The sequence below is a fragment of the Notamacropus eugenii genome, chromosome 1 (genome assembly GCF_028372415.1).
Source record: "Notamacropus eugenii isolate mMacEug1 chromosome 1, mMacEug1.pri_v2, whole genome shotgun sequence".
Taxonomy (NCBI): domain Eukaryota; kingdom Metazoa; phylum Chordata; class Mammalia; order Diprotodontia; family Macropodidae; genus Notamacropus; species Notamacropus eugenii.
This window is the reverse complement of record NC_092872.1, coordinates 83241094-83264058: the sequence shown is the minus strand read 5'-3', so window position 1 is coordinate 83264058 and position 22965 is coordinate 83241094.

Below are 22965 nucleotides of genomic sequence, written 5' to 3'. Positions count from 1 at the left end.
TTTGCTGGGTTTTTAAAAGAAACCTCAGATTGAGACAGTTAGGTGGTAAAGTGGATAGAGCACCAGATCTGGAATCAGGAGGATCTGATTTCACATCCAGGCTTAGACATTTATTAGCTGTGGGAGGGAGGAGGAGGAAGAGAAGGAGAAAAAGGATGAGGAGGAGGAGAAGGTCCTGGACTTTAGAAACCTGGAAACTCCAATATCCAAAGAAAATTGAAAATGGCATTTAAAGCCTGCCCTAGTTGTGTCTTGCCTATCTTTCCAAGCTGATTATATGTTATTCCACCTACCCAGTCTAGATTCCTGCCATGCAACCTTAGCTTGGTGTTCCCATCTATGACATTTCCCAGCTCTGTGACTTTACACAGTCTATACCTCCATGTCTATTGAATACTCTCCTCCATCTCAACTACTAGCTTCCTTTAAGCCATAGCTACCTCCTTCAAGAGTCCTTTCCTCATTCCCCTAGCTTCTAGCTACTTCCTCCAATTTCTCTAGATTTATTTGCTACAAAGCTTGTGTTTACTTACTTGGGATTATGTTGCATGCCCTACCCATTCTCTAGAAAATTGCAATTCTTTGAAAACAGGGACTATCTTGCTTTTGTGTTGATATCACCAGTGCTTAACTTGTGCCTGGTACAGAGTAGGCACATAACAAATTCTTGTTGATTGCCTGAGAAGGTAGACAGATGGATAAAGAAAATCTCTGAGTGGATGAACAGTTGATGAAATATCTTCCAACCTGGGAATTAAACTATGACCAATGAAACCAGATTCATAAAATCTATACCCAGTAAGAGAGTCCCCAATACAGCATACTCCTGGGGAACTCTCCAACCAGAAGTATCATCTAAAGTCATTTCCACATGGAATGTGGTTTAAGTCATTAGGACAGATATTGATAACCTTTTAATAGACATATCCCAAGGTCCTCACCATATGCCTTCAGGAATTTTGCAGGACAGGGAGAATATTAGACTTTTTGACTCACATGTAGGGAGTATATGCCTCCTGCAGCCACTACAGCCCTGACAAAAAGACAAGAAAAGAGACGGCAAACAGTATAAACACTAACAAAAATCTACCTGCATTCCCTCTTCTATACATGTGGTGTAATTCACATAATGTTGGTGCTGTGGTCAGGAAAACCAGTGATTTATATCTGCCTCTGATACTAACTCTGGCACCATGGGGTATGCTATTTAAGCAATATGAACCTCAGTTTCCTCATCTGTAAAGTGTGTATCACAATACTCTACCCCTCTCTCACCAAGTTTCTGTGAAGATTAAATGAGATAATATATGCAAAGCACTAAACAAACTCTAAAGGGCTATAAATATAAATTATTACATGCCAAAAATCAATGCTTCCAGTATTTAGAAGTTTAAGTTTTAAATTAAGAGGAAAAATTCGGTCAAAATGACAAAAATGCCCAATCACATCTGGTATGACAAAAATAACAGAAGGAGGTCACATGGGAGAGATACTCATTGCTCTTGGTCACTCGATGGTATCTGGGCACTGGTAAGATTACGAATGAGACTCAGAAATGCAAAAAAAGAAAAAAAACATGCTCACATTCTTCCCTTAGGATGGTGAACACCTCCATCCTATCTCAGTCAGAAAATTGAAAAACAGATACAAAATTGTTTAACAGAAATCACTTCCATGTAGACATTTATGTGCTAGGGAGCTCAGAGTGACTGTTTCCCCATCCACAACCTAGGGTTGGGGGAATAAAATTTACATCCCCAGAAATCCTGACTGCAGCAGTCATTATCAGAGAAGTTCTATGGGTTCCATCTTCTGTGATCTTGCCTCACTCCCTTTGACATTAGTTGCAGTGAGTAAAGCACAGAACTGTCTGTGGAGACCATCACAGTCCAAAGCTAATTGCTCCATCCATGGACCTGGAGAGGTGAAATGTTTTTGTTCTGATTCAGTTTTTCTTCCTTCAGACAAAGCACTAGAACTTGAGACTAACTAGTCTCCTTGCATCTCCTGCCATTTCCCAGAAAATGTAATCAAGTTGTTTCCTCATAATTTGAAGTTGGAAGGGACTACTGAGACCATCTAGTTTAAACCTCTCATTTTACAGATGAGGAAACTGAAGCTTCAGGAGATTAAGTGACTTAACCAAGGTCAAACAGATACTGTGTCAAAAGCTGAATTTGAACTCGCATCACTTGACTCCATTGTTAGTGGTCTTTTCACTGTACAACCATGACTCCTGTACCATGGAGTATTCTAGTCTCTGGGTTTTTGATTCCCTACCTGGATTATTTCTCCACCCCCTTTATCCATTCAAATGTTCTCCTTCCTTGAAGGTCAAGCTGAAGTCCCATCAATGACTGTTTCAGCCTTCTTTTTCCACCCTCCTCTGGATCTCAACTGCATTCATCTGTACAACATATTGTTGATTTGTAACTATCTTGTACTTATTTATAAGGTGACCTAAAAGTCTTAGTGTAGTTTTAAGCATTAATAGGTTACTACACTAAAACTGGGAAAACATTCATATATGTATATGCGGGAATAAATATAGAAATAGATAGATATGTGTATTTGTCTATAGATATGGGTTTATCTCTATGTATATGCATATATATATATATAGATACAGATATAGATATATGTCCCTGTTATTTCCTCCATTAGAATGTAAGCTCCTTGAGTGGATGAATTATTTCTTTGTATTTCTGTTGTCAGGACCTAGCAAAAGTGCATGACTCATGGTAGACCCTTAATAAATGTTTGTTGATTAATTTTAAAGTATTCAATTATCCTCTCCTCTATTAGAGTATGCCTTTGATGCATGAAGTTAATCCTGGGGCTCCATAGCCTATTCCAATAGAGAAAAGACTCTGGTACGTCCTCCAAGTTCAAAAGTTTCTGAGTATGGGCTTGGAAATACCCTCTGTGTTTACTGATGAGAACCAGTCTGGGTATACCTGGAAAGTTTCATCTTCAAAAAAAATAGGTCACCAGGTGATATTTTTTAAAAATCTTTTAAATTTACTTTTGCAAAATAAACCAAAACAAAACCAACCTCATTAAAGCAGGAGTTGTGATCTACAGGTACCATTTTCAAAATCTGCTTCCACATTGGTGGGATCTACCTGCATCTAATATAGAGGGATCTCATCCTGAGAAGCTTCTTAAGACACTTAGATTCTACTCCATTCTGAGTTTAATACAACACCTCTACACAACAATATGGCAATACATAAAAGGTCTCTTAGGTTGTTAACAAAGACAGAACCTGTTTCTATCACCTTGTGTTTCAACCACTTGTAACTGAGAGTTGCCGGAGTCTCAGAGAAGTTAAATGACTTGTTTATAGTTACATAGGCATTAAGTATGTGAGGCTGGATTTGAACTCTAGTCTTCCTAACTATATGTCCATTACTCTATTTACTGTATACCCTACTTCTTTCATGGCATACAGCAGCAATTAATATCAATTAATAAATGCTTGTTGAATCAAATGGATCCTTGAAATATAAGAAAGTTTACTATGATAGAATGAAGACTGGATTTAAATTCAAGTACTTGAATTTAAATCCCAGCTTAACTCCTTGCTACTGTCTGTGTGACCTTAGGCAGCCACTTCATTTCACTGGACCTCACTTTCCTTATCTGCAAAGTAAAGGAATTGAACGCAGTAATCTCTAAGGTCTGTTGTAGTTTAAATTTCTAAGATCATAAGCATAGTTCTCTCATTATTCCATATTTCTTATTTTTATCTCTCCAACAACAATAAAAATGGACTACTTAAAAGCAGACTGTATATTCTCTGCTTTTGAATCACACACAAAGATGCCTACTGGGCATACACTTATTGACCTGAATGAGGTAAGGTCCTTATCCTCCACAGTGCCTATATGTGTGCCTAGGAAACTGGGCACCAAGGCCAATGACAGCTTGAGTCATTGTTGTCTCTTACCAAAAATAAAACAGAACAGCAACAAAAAAAACCCCCATAGTTTGTCATTTTCTTTCCCCCAAAGCTCCTAGAGATGAGACTTACTGCAGCCTGGAGAACTGTATCCCCACTCATCACAATGATTGACAGGGGATGGGGAAAGGCAATTATCTAAATGGCCCAAATTGACTTCTCTTATATATGCAAAAAGAATCAAGCCTAGTCTCTGGTCTCTGTATCTAATTCTGACTGGTACCTTGGAGTGAGGAAAACCTGGATTCTAATCCCACCTCAGGACTTAATCACTGTGTGACCTGGGCAATTTAGCCTCTAAAATGTCTTGCAAATTTTAAAGGCTAAATAAAAGTCAGCTGTTGTTATAAGATCTGACTAGGGATGAATCTGATGACTCAGAGAGATATAATCATAGAATCACTGCTTGTTAGAAATGGAAGGGAGCTTAGATTTGAGGGAAAGTCTGATCTGAGCTTTGTGAGATTTTTGTCAGGGGGTGATTTAACAGTGTTAATAATAGGTCTAGGGGGGCTTAGTGTACTGGACAGAGGTCTGGTCTTGGAGCCAGAAACTTCTGAGTTCATTCTACCCCAGAAAAACACTATACATGTGACCCTGAATGAGTCACTCCATCTTACAATGGCCTTTGACAGCTCTCTACAATTCTAGGTTCCAAATGAGTAGGTGATCTGAAATTAGAGAAAAGTTCTACACCAGGGAGATTCCTCTACTGGAAAAAGAAAACAATAACAACATAGAATCCTAAGATTTGAGATCTAGGATTAGAAAGGACCTTAAGACCATACAGTCTGACTCCCTTTATTTTTACAGATGAGGAAACAAAAGTAGGGAGGTTACAATCCTTGACCAAAGACCCACAGGTAGTAAGCATCACAGGTAGAGTCCTCTGAGTCCTTCTGTTATACAGGCCCTGATGAAATAACCACAATAATAAAAGCTTACACAAAAATAGTATTTTTTAGAATAAGCCAAGTTACACCACATTGCCCTATGGTCTTCACAAACATCATCCTTTTTCCGACCATTGCATTAGCATACTTAGATAGGTATGTAAAATGTTTTACAGGATGATAATGATGATTAACATTTGTGTTTGCATAATACCTTAAAGTTTGCAAAGAATTTCATGACATTATCTCATGTGATTCAGCCCTTGAGGTAGATTCTATGATCATACCCATATTAGAGATGACGAAACTGAGTCAGAGAGGCTGTGACTTGCTCAGGTTCACCTTGCCGGAAAATAAACTAGGTGGGACTAGAAACCTCATCTCACTGGCCCTGCAGCCACTCACAGAACCACTATTGGCGCTCCAGGACTAGGGGAACTGAAATTAGACCCACTTCTTATTAAGTCATTCAATTAATGATCTTGCTCTGGTGGTTCAATCAGGTCTCTGATCCTGATTTCTTGGAAGAAATCCTACTCCACCCTAGGTCTATGTTTTCCCTTCATATAATCTTAACTCCTTAAGCGGAGAGTGGGAGATGATGATGCATTTCCACTCTATTCCTGCACAGGCAAATCTAGCACTCAGGAGTGATTGAGGGGGAGCAGCTGAGTTTCCTAACACACCATTGGAGAGGGAACTGATATAACAGATGCAATTAATCATCACTTCCTTGACAGATGGGCCACCATATAGCCTTTGAAATCCATATGATCCTCTCCCAGTTACCACATGTGCTGTTTGATGATGCGGTGAAACAATCTAAGAAGGCTCCGTTTCGGAGCTCGTGTTTATGTTTAAACAGCTATTTTTTCTCCTCTCCATGTTTTCCATAGTCCCATTATTTGGCTGAAAGTTGTGTCCGATTGGGAACAAGACAGCTGTGTTTGGAGGAGCGATTGTCTTCAGCCCAACTACAGCATTTATGCTTAGTTTTCTATTGTTGAGGTCTGTGACTGCCTGGCTGAAAGCCTGATTGAATACTCCCTTCTTTTCTCAGAACTTCCCTTCAAGCGAGATGGACTGGAACCAGAACCCTGCTTACCTCAGATCCCCTTTGGAAAAGAGTGATGTCCTGCAGAAAGGATAGACTGCCTTGTAAACGTGAATACCTTTTGTGGTTATTTCAGTCCAAAGTTTCCTTCTCCAGTTGTTCCAAGTACGCACAAACTGAACTCATCCCAGGCTATTAGAAGATGAGAGGATCATAGAATGAGAGCTGAATAGAATCGGGAAGTCTTCTGATCCAAACCACTTCCTTAACTGTCTTGTTGTTCAATTAGTCCTGTCCAATTATCTGTGACCCCAATGGGGTTTTCTTGGAAGAGGTACTAGAATGGTTTGCCATTGCCTTCTCTAGTTCATTCTACAGATGAGGAAACTGAGGCAAACAGGGTTAAGTGACTTGTCCAGGGTCATATAGTAAGTTCTGAGATTGGATTTCCTGACTACAGGCCCAGTGCTTTATCCACCACACTACCTAGCTGCCCCTTAATTGTCCCACAGAACTTCAAAATCTTTTAATTTAGAATGAAAAGAAGGAAAAAAATGGAAAGGAAGTAAAAATTTAGATAGCACCTACTATGTGTCAGGCACTATGTTAAGTACTTTTAATAAATATCTCATTTAATACTCATACAAACCTGTAAGGTAGGTACTATTATCCCCATTTTACAGATGAGAAAACTGAGACAAACAGGGTTAGGTGACTTACTCAGGGTCACATAGCTAGTAAGTATCTGGGGTTGAATTTGAACTCAGGTCTTCCTGACTCCAGGATCAGGGCTCTATGGTACCCCTAACTGACTAGTAATTCACAGCTCCTAGGAATTAGGAAAGGATTTTTAAATATCTTTCCAAATCATTCAGTTGAAGCTAGAAAGTCTTCTATGCCAGAGATGTCAAGTTCCTTGGCCAGCAAAACTCCCCAGTCCTTCCAGGCTCCAGAGGAGAAAGTGAAGCTGGTGAACCTTGCACAGCCCTTCCTCACTTAAATCCAATTCAATTGTAAGTCATGGCATCATCTTCCTGATGTCATGTTCCTCCTCAAGAACAAAGGACAAACCACAACACAAAACGGAAATGGGAAATGTTTAACAAAATAAATAAAAATATAATACGACATAGATAATGTTAACTTGTGGTTTTCTAAGTCAGTCTGCAGTCACAGGGATCCTTGCTACTTAAGTCTGACACCACTGTTCTATGTCATTCTTTTCCCAAAGAGTAAATTAGGATATTTTATTGCGTTTAGGAAAATGAGGGCAGTTAGGTGGCACTATAGTGCACAGAATGTCAGGCCCGGGATCAGGAAGACTCATCTTCCTGAGTTCAAATCTGGCCTCAGACACTGCTTTGCGACCCTGGACAAGTCACTTAACCCTGTTTGTCTCAGTTTCCTCATCTATAAAAAGAACTGAAGAAGGAAATGACAAACTATTCCTGTTACTTTGTCAAGAAAACCCCAAATGGAGTCAAAAAGAACCAGATATTACTGAACACCAGCAGAAACAAGAAAACTATTTCCCAGAATATCAGTCATAGGTGCCATTTTTATAACACCTTCAAGTTTGCAAAGCACTTTACACACAACATCTAATCTGATCTTCACAATCACACTTTGAGTAGCTGTTACTTTTGCCCCTTTTTTATAAATAGGGAACTTATGACCAGAGAAAGGAAAGATGTGCCCACACTTCCCAGCCTTGCCCAGACTGACCCATAATCTCTCTGTCCAAATCCCATGCCCTTAGGAACACACACACACACACACCTAGACACACACATACACACATAGACACACACACACACACACACACACACACACACTGCAGGGATTCTTCCCTCCCCACTATGGCTACCTTCATGAATATCCTCTGGGTCACAAATTAGCAAGTAGTGTCAGAGGCAGGACTAAACTCAGGTTTCTTTCTACCTCAGTTCTTGCATTTTTCACACCAACTCTTACAACATCATAAGATTTAGAGTTAGAAGAATCCTTGGAGACTATCTAGTTAAAACTAGGTGGCGTAGTAGATAGAGAGCCCAGCCTAATGTCAGGAAGATCTCAGTTCAAATCTAGACTCAGGCACTGACTAGCTGGATGACTCTTAAGTCACTTAATTTTAGTTTCCCCAACTGTAAAATGAGCATCAGAATAGCTCCTCCCTCCCAAGGTTATTGTGAAGATCAGTGAGCTAATATATTTGTAAAATACTTAACACAGTTCCTGGCACATAGTAGGGGCTTAATAAATGTTTCTTCCCTTCCCTTAGAAGAGTTCTTAACCTTTTTTTGTGTCACGGGCCCCTCTGACAATCTAGTGAAGCCTGTGGACCCTCCTGAGAATAATATTTTCAAATGCATAAAACAAAATACATAGATTTACAAGGAAAATTAATAATATTGAAATATACTTATCAAAATATTAAAAAAGAAAGGATCATGGGCCCCAGATTAAGATTCTTTGATCGAATCTAACCCCTTCATTTTACATAAGAGAAAACTGAGGCTCAGTAATGATACAGGTAAGAGGAAATGGGGCCAGGATTCAAATTCATTATCTCTGACTCCAAAATCAGATCTGTTTGAGCCAGTCTAAAGAGATTCTGGGTCTCTTCGCTCCCCCTTGCTAATTTGTAACCCGGAGGATATTCACGAAGGTAGCCATAGTGGGAAGGGAAGGGTTGGTGTGTGTGTGTGTGTGTGTGTGTGTGTGTGTGTGTGTGTGTGTGCATGTGTGTGTGCGTGTGTGTGTGCGTGTGTGTGTTCCTAAGGGTGTGGGGTTTGGACAGAGATATGATTAGAATAGCATATGGTTGGATTTGGGCCATGGGGCAATGAGAGCCAATCACAAGGTATGGCAACAGGTTAGGGTTTACTTCACTACACCCAATCAATCAAGCAATAAATTAACCAAGCTATATTTATTAAGAACTCCATCATAGGAATATATGATTAATAAACTTTCTTCCCTGAGTTTTAACAGTGATTTCCTATAGGGCTACTTCGAGGTAACAGCACAACCTGTGCTACCCTCAGAAAGAGTGATGCCAACATTTGGTGGCAAAGCCACAAGCCTGTTCTATACTTTAATATGAAAATTAGTTTCGAGTGACCTTTGCAGTGAGTCGGGGGGGGGGGGGGGGGGAATGCTAGGGAACTGGGATGGAGCCATAAGGGTTTGTTGGTTTTTCAGAGGTGAGGGGATTGCAAAAATGTCTTCCTTTCCTTATTGATCTGCTATTCTGATATTAACGTCGCAGCCCACAGTCCTGCTTCCTGGCAGGGTCTCGAAATGCCAAGCACACAAGAGATTTCTGCCCTTTGGCCCTCTCTAGCTATGTTTTCTCTTTTCCTTTTCCCTCTGCACAGTCTCAGAGATGCCTACTATGTACTATGGAGAATAATAAGCCTCATGTATTTTCTAACTTTAAACCATTTCCCTTTCTAAGGCCAAATTATAACGCTATTGTATGTTAGCAGGAAAGTGGTCCCTGGCTTTCTGGGGGGGGGGGGAGGGGGAGTTTGAATGGCTAGTGGCTTCAGGTTTTTCCCCAAATCTCTCCGAAAGTGGATGTTTCCCACCAACCCCACAGCTGAGACCTCGGAACTAAGGCTTCTCCTCATACTCCTGAATGATTTCTGGCCCCAGACCAAGTTACCCAATTATTTCTGAAATAGCTTAAGATGAGGAAGGAACTGCTATTAATTATGAAAACGAGGAAAAAAAGAGAAACACATGCTGGTCAGACAGACTTTTAATCAGTCCTGCTTCGGTTTTCAATCTCACAACCAAGTGGGATCATTAGCTAGATGCAGCAGCACTCAAGCCAGCTACTACTCTCAAGCTACAAAAATTACTTGCCAATGGACACTGACCAAATCCATTCATGGCATCACAGACTTAGGGCTGGAAAAGACAGGAAAGGTCATCTTGTCCAGCCCCCTCTTCTTATCATCCCTCCTGGTCATCACCATGGTCTCTCCCTAACAGGAAGAAAGGATGACTATAGATCATGGGGGAGTGGAGGGAGAGTGCTGGCCTGGAATCTGCCCCTGCCTTGTTTTGATCTGGCTCTCCAGGCATGTGCCTTGCTCTCTTTGTGATCTGATTTTCTTCTATTGCTGTGAAAGCAAGCAGAAAGTCATTGTAAGAGGGTTTGGATTGTGTTATAAGCTGAGTACCCAGGAGGTTGTTCTGAGCTTAGAATGGGGGCAAGAGCTTGAGTAAAAAAGTGCATTGTTCTCCATATATAGTCACAGATGACCCCTCCTCACTCTTGATTCTCAAAGGACTCACAAACTTTCATGGTCCAGCTTACTAACAATGGTAATAAAATCTGATATTTATATACATCTTTAAGACTCGAAAGTGTTACACATACACACATATCTTATTTGATCCTTATTAACCTTTTGAAGTAAGTGCTATTATAATCCCCATCTAACCGATAAGAAATCTAATCCTAAGAGAAGTTGTGACTTTCCCAAGGCCACACATCTGGTAGTAGCACAGTGCTCTGTCAATTTATCCCTTCTCCTACCCCCTATACTAAATTGAAATTCCTTTGAGATCAGGGATTATTAACATTTTGTTCATTCTTACTTATGTGCTATTTGTTGTTGTCATTTCTGATGCTACATGACCCCATTTGGGGTTTTCTTAGAAGAGATACTGAAGTGGTTTGCCATTTCCTTCTCCAGGTCATTTTATAAAGGAGGAACTGAGGTAAACAGGGTTATGTGACTTGTCCAAGGTCACATAGCTAGTAAGTAGCTGAGGTCAGATCTGAATTCATGAAGTTTATCTTCCTGATTCAAATTCAGCGTTCTATCTACTTGGACACCTTGCTGCGAGGCGTTCAATAAATACTTAATGAACAGAAATAAATGATGGTATTGATTCAAAAGCAGTAGATCTTAGATCATTTCTACCACGATCCCTCCCTCAGAAAGCCCTGGCCAGGGCTAGGGATGCAGCCATGAACACACAGAACAAAACAATGGAAAAATATTTCTGTAATCCCTCACCTTCCCTTGACCCCTTTCAGGCCTCTGATTCTCCCTCTAACTACAATCTTATAATCCAACAAGACATACAAAAGGGTATGGGAAAGAAGCAGAGCTTCCCACAAAAGAGGTTCACTTTAAGCTATGAGTTCCCTGATGCCATCATCTCTAACCATCTGACTTTCTGAATTATCGGTCTCTATTTGATCCATCCTCATTAAACTGAACTTTTCAACCCTTAGTTTACTCCAAACCATTATAACTGTAACTCCATGGCATCTGTCCTAAATCCCAAATTTCTGTACTCTTAGCTCCTTTTGACCTCTGGTAGTGTGGACTATTGGCCAACTATCCTTGTCCGAGATCCTCCCTGACCAATCATACTCTATCCTGACATAACAGTGAACCTGATACCCTCAAAGGGTACTGACTTCCTGACCTAGACCTTACCAGTGCTATCATTTAAGTACACTAACCAAGCACAGGAGTAGAAAGAGGTTGGCTTACTCCAGTCATCATTTGTTGCATGAAGGTGCCACAGTTCTGAGAGAAATGGCAGCCTTCCTCTCCCATCAGCTCCAACCATGCTTAAAGAAGTTCTTCAGGCAGGTAAGTACAGGATACTCATAAGTCATTGCCTTTAACAGTGATAAGGCATTTTTTTTTCTATTCAGATCAGGAAAAAAAAATATGAAGAGACATCAAGGATATCCATCAACTTGGTTTTGCTTACTGGTAGCATTCAAGAATGTGTTATTAAAGAGATGGTTGGCAATCATGTTGAAAAGGAAGTAGTGATCACAGTGATCAAGAAAAGGCTATGTCAGCTTCAACTCATTTCCATTTTTAGCAAGGTTACTAGATTAGCAGCTCAAGGGAATGTTGTAGATACAATTTATTGATATTTTAATAAAACATTTGATGAAAGATAGAGAAATATACCTAACAATTAAGTAAATTCAGTACTGAGCTCAATGGGAGAACCCAAAGAACTTATGGTCCCATGCTAATATGGAGCAGGCGGTTTCTAATGGAGTACCCTATCAAATCAACTCTTTGCCATTTAATATGTTCATCAATTCTTTGGATAAAGATAAACATGCTTGGAAGACCTGCTCATCAGATCTACAGATGAAACAAAGCTGGAAATGTCTTTCACCTATAGTATGGAATAGCTACACTATTGATGGCACAGTCAGAATCAAAAAAGCTGATAGGTAAGAAAAATTGAGTTTAATCTGATCAGAATTATATGTAATAAAAACTGATATAAAGTTATTCATTTATTTTTTTAAATATATATTACATAAGTATAATATCATTTGTCTAAATAGGAATTTGTCTGAAAAAGATTCCAGGGCTTTAGTGAACTGTGAATTTCACATGAGTCAATAGTATGATCTGGCAGCCAGAAAGACAAATATGATTCTAGAAAATATTGAGAAAGGTATAGAATCTAGTACATGACAGGTGGGAGTACCATTGTACTCTGTTTTGTTCAGATTACACCTGGTCAAAACAAAGATATCATGTTCTGTTCTGGATGCCATATTTCTGGTAGGGCATTGATAATCTAGGGAGCATCCAGAGGAAGGTAAACAGGTAGATGAATGACTTATAAAGAATTGCTGAAGAAACTGGTGATGGTTCATCTGATTTTTTAAAAAAAAGACTTAGAGACGACATGTCAGTTATCTTCAAGTAATTGGAGCACCCATCACAGAGATTGCTAACAGCTCACATTTACATTGTGCTTAGAGGTTTGCAAAGCACTTAAATATTTTATCACAACCACCTTGGGAGGTAGCAGCTATTATTTCATTCATTCATCCATTTTTGGGTTTTTTAATAGTATTCTATTTTTTTTTCTAATTACATGTAAAGACAAATTTTCACATTCATTTAAGATTTTTTGAGTTCCAAAACTTCTCCTTCCCTTCCTCACTTCTCTGTACCTACCATTATTATCCTAATTTTTATATATAAGAAAAATTGAGAAAGTGAGGTTAAGTGACTTGCCAGGGCCACACAGCTAGTAAGTGACTAAGGCAGGATTTTAATTCAAGTCTTCCTGACTTTAAGTCACATACTTTATCCATCACACCTGCTAGCTCCAAGATAGATTAGACGTGTTCTGCCTACATTCAGAAGACAACTGAGGAACAGTGGGTGGAAGTTGTAAAGAGGCATATTTATGATGGAGGCAGGGAAAATTTCATTGTTAATGAGAGCTATCCAGATGCTGAGGAGACTAACTCAGGAGATAATGAATTCCTCTTCCTTAGAGATCTTCATGTAAAGCCTGGATGAATGCTTGGGTACATTGGAGAAGGCATTTATGTTCAGATATGGGTTCTGCTAGATGGTCTCTCAGATCTCTTCCAAATTTAAGAATCTGGGAATGTGTTTGATGCTGCCTGCCTCCTGAAAAACAAGTCCTATTAAAGTCCCTTGAACAGAGAGAGACTCACTAGAAGCTAGAATTCTAGTTCAGAACTTTTCAGCATGAGACTCTGGTATCTAACAGATCTCCATCTGAACCCCAAACCTTCAAATGCCTTGTGTACAATACCCCAACCAAGTTTTTTGTATCCTTAAGATAAACTTCAGGTTGAAGAGACTATAATCATGGAAATCTGCTACTAATAAACCTCAGAATTTTGAGGAAATCACATCACTTACCTAGGCTTCATTCTGCCAGTCTATAAAATGGAGGGGGGTGGCATGTCGAGATGCCATGCTTTCTTAGATCTCTTCCAGATCTAACGTTCTGATATGGTAGGATTGGGAAGTAGGCTGTATAAGAAGAGTCACACAACATACCTGTCTGCTATATCTCTTAAACCACATGCCAGGAAAGCTACTGAAGAGATTTCATTCCATATAGAGTTTGGACTAAAATAATAAAAATTTCTTAAGTGCCTACCATGTGCCAGGCATTGTGCTGGGGATATAAATCTGTAAAAAAGAAATGAAGTTCCTGACCTCAATGAGTTTATAATCTAATAAGGGGAGATAATAACACAGAAGAAAGTTGAAAAGTGGGGAGAAGGGATAAGAAGGGGAAGATGGTACTCTATGCAGGAGTATGATGGAGGGGTCAGTCACAGAAGTCCCAAAGTAGTGCAGTCCGGTGAGAAATGAGGATATATCTGAACTGAGTTCTTTCTTTAAAGAGAGATTTGGAGTTCCAGTTTTCACCCTCCAGATGGCCATAACACATCTACAATTTTGCAATTATATCAATCATGAGTTTCTAAGCATCATGCAGGAGTATTTGGCTAATATAAAAGAAGACTGAGTCTAAAACAAAATCATTCTTCAGACAAGTAAAATAAACATTAAAGCTCACAGAGCTGAGATTTTAGTGATCTCTATCACACATTGTTACTGTCTCTGGATTGAAGCACCTAATGGCTCAGGAGCTTCCTAAATCTGACTCTCAGACTGCTATGAGATTCCAGCTTTATGTTCTCACACGCACACTGGCCCAGAGTCAATAAAAAAAATCCTCTTCTGGATAAATGCCACATTTTACATTATTTCAATCAGTTTCAAATTTATTCATAGAGTCACTAAGCCACTGAGAGCCCTCTGAGGTCATTCTAATTTGAGGACAAGTGGTATCCACAGGAACTGTGAAGTCAGGTGAGGGAAGTAAGAAGAAAGGCCAGGAACCAAACCTCTCAAGAGTGATCTGGGGATTTGGAGACTCCATGGAAATATAGACCACTCATATTTGATTGGACGCTTACTCAATGCCTGAAATATGACTGAAAAAAATAATCATAGACTCTGGGAGAAGGGAAAGGAATAAAACACTTAGATAGTACCTACTATGTGTTACTGTGTTAAATATGTTTTTACAAATGTTATCTCATTAGATCAGAAAAAGTATTGTCTCATAAGCATTTTTCAACCATTTCATATAAATGTCTTCTGCTTCCCTAGACTTTATGTCCTTCAGGTGAATGGGATATCATCATCTTCTTTGTACCTGTCTCTTCCATCTTCCAAATACACACACACACGCATGCACGCACGCACACACACGCACACACACACACTATGCAAGAACAAAGCACTAGACACACAGTGCTCAGTAACAAGTGTTGACTGAGAATACAAAAGGCAAAGACATGGGAATAAACTGGACACTGTTTCACTGAACACTTACCAGAATTACTGAACTTTCATTTATTTCCACACCAGAAGAGCCAACTGGACCTTAATTTAAAGAATGGCAATACATTGGATTTGTGACCTGGTGTTGGACTCTGAAATTGGCCAACTTGAGAAGTAAATAGCTCCTTGGACAATGTGAAAGGGGTCCACAGCTGCCTACATTTGGCAGTTTCCACAGGAAAAAAAATGTTTTTTTAATAGTAGAAGCAAAATCTAGACCTGAGGGAAGAATAATTTCTGAATTGTCTGGACAGATTCTGAGGTATATTTTTAAGGGCAAGGAAAGGGGTAAGCATTTAATAAGTATCTACTATGTGCCAGGCACAGTGCTAATCTAAGCACTTTACAAATATTATCTCATCTGATCCTCAAACCAGTCCTTTGAGATAGGTGCTATTATTTATCTCCATTTTACAGCTGAGGACACTGAGGCAGTAGCTTGCCATGGGTCACACAACTCCTAAGTGTCTCATATGGGATTTGAACTCAGGTCTTCCTGATACCAGACCCAGTGCTCTAGCCACTGAACCACCTACCTATCTTTTTAAAAAATGATAATAAAGTTGTTGGGCCCTCAGCTATAAAGGAAACTCAAAATGTTCTTTAGATATTAGCAAATGGGAGAATGGGAAGATTGCAAACCACCCCCTTGGTATTTGTGATGGGGTGGTGGTGGTAAGAAAGTGCATTGTGCATGATCAGTTGGCCAATATGAATGTTTATAAGAAGCAGGACTACAAATCAGTGCATTGTCAGTGGGGTTGTTCTGGTACCAAACTTTGAGGTATGTTTCAGGTCTTCAGACATACTTCCTTGAACGGTTTGAGCAGAATTAATGCTGGGATTATATGTAAGCTGACATGTTTACCTCCCTATTCAATAAATTCCACTGGCTCCCTATTACCTCTGAGATCAAATAAACAATCCCACTTAGACTTTGGAATGTCCTTCCAAAGCTGGCCCCCTTTCGTTTTCATTTCCATGTCCTCTATGATTCAAACACAGGCCACCTGTTCCTGGCACAAGGATGCTCCATGGATGTTCACAAGCCATCTCCCATCCCTGAAACTTTTTCTCTCCTCATCTCAGCCACCTGGTTTCCATGGCTCTCTTTAAGTCCCAGTTAAAATCCCTCCTTCTGCCAGAAGCCCTTCCTGACCCCTCCTAATGCTAGTGCCTTCCCTCTGGTTTCATCTTCAATTTATCCTATCTCTATCTTGTTGGGCACATAGCTGTTTACACGTTATCTTCCCCATTACATTTAAGGGCAGGGAATGTTTTGGGCTTTCTTTGCATCCCCAGCACTTAGAACAGTGTCTACCCATGGTAGGAACTTAATAAATGTTTTTTATTGACTTTAAGCTCTGAGACTAAACATAGGCTAGTCCTTGTGCCAATTCCCATGGGACAAGACCAACATTATGGGAACTATAATGATGAAGCCTTGGCAGAAATTCTATGACTGTCACAGTTCAGAATCCCCAGTTGTCTCTATGAAAGAAAAGAGAGTGCCCAGGAGAAAACAAGGAAAGCCAGTGTCCATACGTATATGCATGTGTCTATGAAACCTGGAATCAAATACCAGGTGCTTAATATTTCAGGGCATCATATAAGGCTGGACAAGCACAGCAGTTCTTAACCTTTGTTGATGTTATGGATCCCTTTGGTACTCTGGTGTACTCTGTGGACCCCTTTTTAGAATCAGGTCTTTAAATACATGAAAATAAAATATGTAGGTATACAAAAACCCAACTATATAGAAATATAGTTATCAAGACATTTTAAAAAACAAGTTGATAGACCACAGACAAAGAACTTCTGGGTCTCTAGATGCTATCTAAGGTTCTTTTTCATTCTAAAAGTGGAAAGTGAGAAAAACTTAGGCCAGATGTTAGCACTTGTCATTTCATTGTCAATAATCCCTGTCTGAAGAGTGGTCAGGGAGGAAGTTCTTTCCATGTGGTCTCTATGGGAGTAGACAGTATATTCCATGTGAAAGTTAGTACTCAACTGGGATAGAATCATTTGCTTACAAATGGCTTTCCCAGTCTGTCAGGCTTTATGGAAAAAAGAGGTCTCTGTCAGGTCACAAACACTGACTAGAACTTAACTACAATTAAACCCAAGGACAAAATGCCACCATTTGACATACAGAGCTCACAAAGGACTTTGGTTTCAAGTTAAAGAATGCCAGGAGGCCAATGAATTATTGTAATCTAAAACAATGGTATCAAATGCAAATAGAAATGGAGACCACTAAAGCACACAGGAGGACTCCAGTGGGCGGCATACTGACTTAGTTTTAAAACATATTATTTCTATTTTGGGGGTGTTAATTATTTTGCTAAATACTTCCCAGTTACAATTTAATCTGTACAGTCACACTCTGAAGTGTTGGTGGCATGGCACCTGTGGTCCAAAGGACTTAAACAGTCCACATAGCCAATCTCTTGCCTTCCACTGGATGAACATGATTCCTTCCCTTCACAGTACAATGATTTCAAACAAGTAGTTGGGAGAACAAACATGGTTCTCAACATTCCTTCTCCCACCTTCTACCTTTGCACAAGCTATCATCCATGCCTGTAATTGACTCTCATCACTTCTATGTCTTAGAATCACAAGTTTCTTTTAAGGTTTGACTCATGTCTTATTAGAAGCCTTTCTCAGTGCCCTAATTATTGATGCCCTCTCTCTTCTCAAATTAGCATGTATTTACTTTTAGAACATGGCTCAATTGATAAACAACTATTCTTGGAATGAGGGTGCCCTGAGTTCAAGACTTGTCTCAGCCATTCTTACCCTGACAAAGTTAAATGACCTTTCAGTGCTCCAGGGAACTCTAAGCTGTGGAAGATTTACTGACATGCAGTGATAAGAGGGATTTCTCTCACCATGGTGTCTCCCTATGCCCATGAAGTTAGGTCCAGACACCTCCCTTCGTCAAAAAATTAATTAATTGAAAAAAACATTTTTTACATATTGTGTTCACTGTACCACACACACACACACCAGAGCATAAGTTTCTAGAGGGTAGGAATGGTTTTCATTTTGTCTTTGCATCACCAACAACTAAACATAGGTCTTTTCCCATATCTGGCACTAAAGTCATGCTTTTTGAATTGGACTGGAAAGCTCCACTACGTCCTCTGAGCATTTGGTGAGGAACAATCTCTTTCTCACTCATGAAAGACTCAATCATCGCCACCCATTTAACTGGGTTACCTGGAGAGCACACAACCAATTTTAATATTCATCGCTTTGAGAGAAAACTGATTAGATATTTGACTTTACCTAGAAAAGCGAGTGCTCTGATTTTAATCTGAATAAACCCGCCTGGTGGGTGGGTGTTTCTCCCCCCTGGAGATATTGAAAAATTTAAATAGTAATTTAAAATTATAAAAAGACAAAAGACCTCATATTTGCAGGATGGCCTCTTCTCTCAGGGCCCATCTGAATTAGCAGAGGCAGCAAGTCCTAAAAATAACCAGGCAAGAGAGGTGTCCCATTCACGAGGGCTCACATTAGCACTTTGATCATTTGCCCATCAAACTGTGCATTTCTGTATAGGAAACCAAGAACAGCTTGTCTCCACAGTCTATTATAATTACCACTAAATGCTCTAGAAACTTGGCAGTTTTGAATTTCATAACACCCATGACTGACATTCCTAATTAATACTATTGTTTTTCTCCTCTGGCTGAATTTCCTGAATGCCAACATGCATAGCATACACTAAAAACAGACATTAAAGAAAATAACATCAATGTTAATCTCCAACACAAATATATCAAATGCCTCAGTGAAGTGTATAGAAAAGGACTGCATTCCTATAAATAATGGATTGTCAGTGCCTGATAATCTTTATCCTCCTACGCTAATAAGATGATAATCTTTCTCCTCCTGTGTCCTTGCTTTTGGATTTCCAAATTATTTTCAGTAAAGGACATTTTTAACATCTTTCTCTAACCTTACTCTTAAACTGGAAAATGAACATTTCATAAAAAAGCTCTAAAGGTACTTGGAAATATCATTACCTGTCCATACCCATAGCAAGCTTTTGGTGAATACTAAAAAGGTCGAGCCTAGTGTACCGCATAAGACCTGACACAAAAGGGTAGTTCTAACAAATACTTGTTTTATTGAATTGAATTGAATTGAATTTCTGCATCTTCTTTGGTATTACCCATGCATACTTGGAAGAAGAAAACTCAAAAGCTGTTGGACTTGTTGCACTTCTATGAAGATGATGAAGTTATAAAGATGTGTCTAAGTTTCAGAATACAAATAACAAAGAGTGCTGGGTTCATAACGGGTATAAAGTACACATTTGTTGCTCAATAGATGAGTATAAATCCCCTTCTGAGTGTGCAAGACTTTGACCAACGTCAAGCTAGAAATGGGACTAGAAGCTGAAAAGATGACAAAAGACTTACAGGTGGCATTAGGACCATGGATAGTGTCATTATATAAAGAGAATTTGGTGTTCTTTTTTGTCAAATGCCTCCTACACATCAATCATGTTCTAATTTATTTTGCAGGTATTTCTGTATTTCTCATCTTCCTTTTTGACTGTTGGATTCTTGTGAGTGGGGAAAGTGTTAATTATCATCTCTGCAATTCTGTTTGAACAATTCCCTGTACTTATGTTGATACTTTGGTATATCAGTAATCAAACTAAAATGGATACTCCTCTCCTAAAGTATATATTACCGTCTATCTATGCTCTCTCTCATCCTACCCAGCTTATGTCTAGGTCCTCCCATAATTCTTCACAGTGAATCCACCCAATGTGCTAGAGACCTTCCTCTAGATCCCCTAACATGGTGCTACCTAACAGTTTTCCTTTGTCTTTGCAACATTTACAGAGTAGTTCATTAATTAACATAAATTGAATTGAATAGAAATGAACTGAATTGAATTGATCTTCCCTCATGGTAGCACTCATACTGCTTCTATGAACTGAAAAGAGTAATCCTGAGGACAGAAAGAACTGGACACAGATGCAAAAGATCCAAAGTCCACAGTTAAACAAGATCCTCTATCTCCTCACTCTGGGCATTTGAACTGGCTGCCCCCCATGCTCAGAATACTCTCCCTCCTCATTTGTCTCCATGATGTTCTGGTTTTCTTTAAATATCAACTAAAATCTTACCTTCTATATGAATCCTTTCCTGATGTCCCTTTAATCCTTAATGCCTTCCAAGTAGCACTTCTCTCCAGTTTATCATGTCTTTCTTGTTTATACATAGATGCTTGCATGTTGTCTTCCCTACTATATTCCTCAAGAGAAATTTGGGTTTTTCATTGATTTATTTGTTTATTTTTCTTTTCTTTGGATCCCTAGTACTTAGCACCAAGCTTGGCACATAGAAGGTGCTTGATAAATGTTTGTTGACTAACACTCAAAACTTTGTCTAACATCTTTAGACAAGAGACAAATGGTTCAGAAATTATGCTGGAAGATTTTAGGTCTATTTATAAAGGTTCTCCACTATAATTTTACACTAACGACTCATGATGGCTCAGAGATTACACTGGGTATTCAAAGGTTATACCAGCAGAGAATATGTTTTGTCAGTTGTAGAACTGGAAAGGGTTCAAGTAAGGGACCAATAAGAGACTGCATATCCTTTTTCTGAGGTCTAGGTAGTTAGATTCAAGAATGCTCCTCACTAGCTTGGCTTATAAGTGATTAATTTTGACTGCAGGAATTATCTAAGATTGTCAGGTGGCACATGGGGGAAGGGAATATGTGTTAGTATAAGAAACAGCCACAATGACAAAATTGTTACTCCTAAAGGAATAAAATAATAAAAGGCCACAAAATGAAATGCACTGGGATGGAGAATCTCTCCTATCTCAAGCCCATCAGACTCACAGCAGGTGCAATTAATTCTTTAGAATTACAGTTTAGGTTAACTTACCTATCATTTCCCAAGAAGTTCTAACAGTGTTGGCCATAGTAGTTTTGACATGAGTTGGGGTGGAAAGATGATTTACCCTGGATTCAGTTAAAGCTGCTTCTACTAGTTCAAGGGAAGGATGAAATGTATCTTTTTATTAGTAATTATTTTTATGAGATCATTCTAATTGTCCCTGTGTTTTAGTACCACCTCTGACTTCTTAAATTTCTAATCTAGCTTTTAAAAAAAAAAATAACTGTCATGTTTCAAAAATATCTGAGGCTTTCTTCCTTCTGACCATATGAAATCTGAGTCTAAGAATATAATAATCTCCTATCGTATTTATTATGCCTAGTCAAAGTAATGAGACAACTTTAACTTTGTATTTATTTGAGGGAACCTGTTTCAAAGGATGATGTTGTTATGGTTGATTGTCTGGCTTATAGATTGAAGTCTTGGTTGGTTAAATGCCATGTTTCTAAAAATATACTATCGAGAAGTCAGCCAGCACAACATCTGTGCTCACTGAACAGTTCCAGAGGCAGATGCCTATGTTCTATACTGGGACATCTTTGCCCTGGGCAATTTCATTGCATAAATGAACTAATCCTCAAATAACTGGAAAATTCAATCAGAAACAACTTCCCGCTCCTTTTTCACCAACCAGGAAGAGTTAACTGAGGCATCTTTTCTTTTTTTTATATACTATTTTGAAACTCTCCAGCCACAAAAGAACCTTAATTTTTCAAAGAATTATTTTCCCTTCGGTTCAAAGAAGTTTGATAATGATTCAATCCATTACAAGGTCATTCTCCTCTCAGGAGAGAATAGACTTTCACTATAGCTATGGGAATGGCTATTACCCAATTCAGAAGCTTACTTAGTTCTGTCTACCTCTCCACAGAAGTACAGAAAGCTTTTCATATTTCTTTAAGCAGCAACACAGAAGAAAAGATAAATTTTCTAAAGAGACATTTGGAAAATAAGATTCTGTTCAGTCACTGAGATCAAGGTGGTCATTCATTTCCAGTGGGTGGATATAGCAATCCCTAGACTCATTGCCCCACCTGTGGTGACTCAATTTAAGGAGCTGCACCTCTCCTTTCTGTCTCTCTTTTCCTTCTTGACAACTTTCCCTGCTACATGGCATTTAAATCTTCATATAGGTTAGGCCTGAGGTCTTCTGTTTTTTCTTTGGACAAATCCATGCCCTTCAACTTTCTACTTGCCATGTAGGAACTTAGTGAGAAACTGACTAGACAGGCCACAATGCTACAGTGTTGTATGGGTCTCTCTCAAGTGCATGCCTTCCATTTGTCACTAAATATTAAGAAAAACTGACATTTCTTGAATATTTCTCTTGTAGAATTCTGACAGGTTTGAACTGATGGCCGGCTAGATGGCTGGGACCTTATCATCCTTTTTCACCCTTTGACATTTTCCTCAACTCTCTTTCTCTCTTGACATTGCCATGTCCACAGTTGCTTTTTGAAGAATCTTCTATAAAACTCAAGCTGGCTGACACTCATTTCTCTCTTCCTCCTTCTTTCCTTCCCTCCCTCCACCGGCATAGGCCACAGGCATGATTCCAGTAGATGCAAGGACATGAGATATTGAAGCCATTAATACTAAGAAATAAGCCACATGGGTGACCAGGAAGAACTCTCAGGGATGAGGGCTATGTATAGAGGGGCTTGAAGTCAAACCAGTAGATTTCTGAGCACAAGTCTTGCAAGGAGAACAAATATGGGACAAACAACCATCCCATGTGATTGAATGCCCATTCATGTGGATTGTCCATCCATTCATTCACTTTATGGATGCTTATTGAGTACCTGTTATAGATAGTGTGGGAGACTTAAAGGATTAATAGCACATTTCTGCTATTTACTATCTATTGTTTTTAATGACATTTTCATGAGTAAAGCTATATCTTTTTGTGATA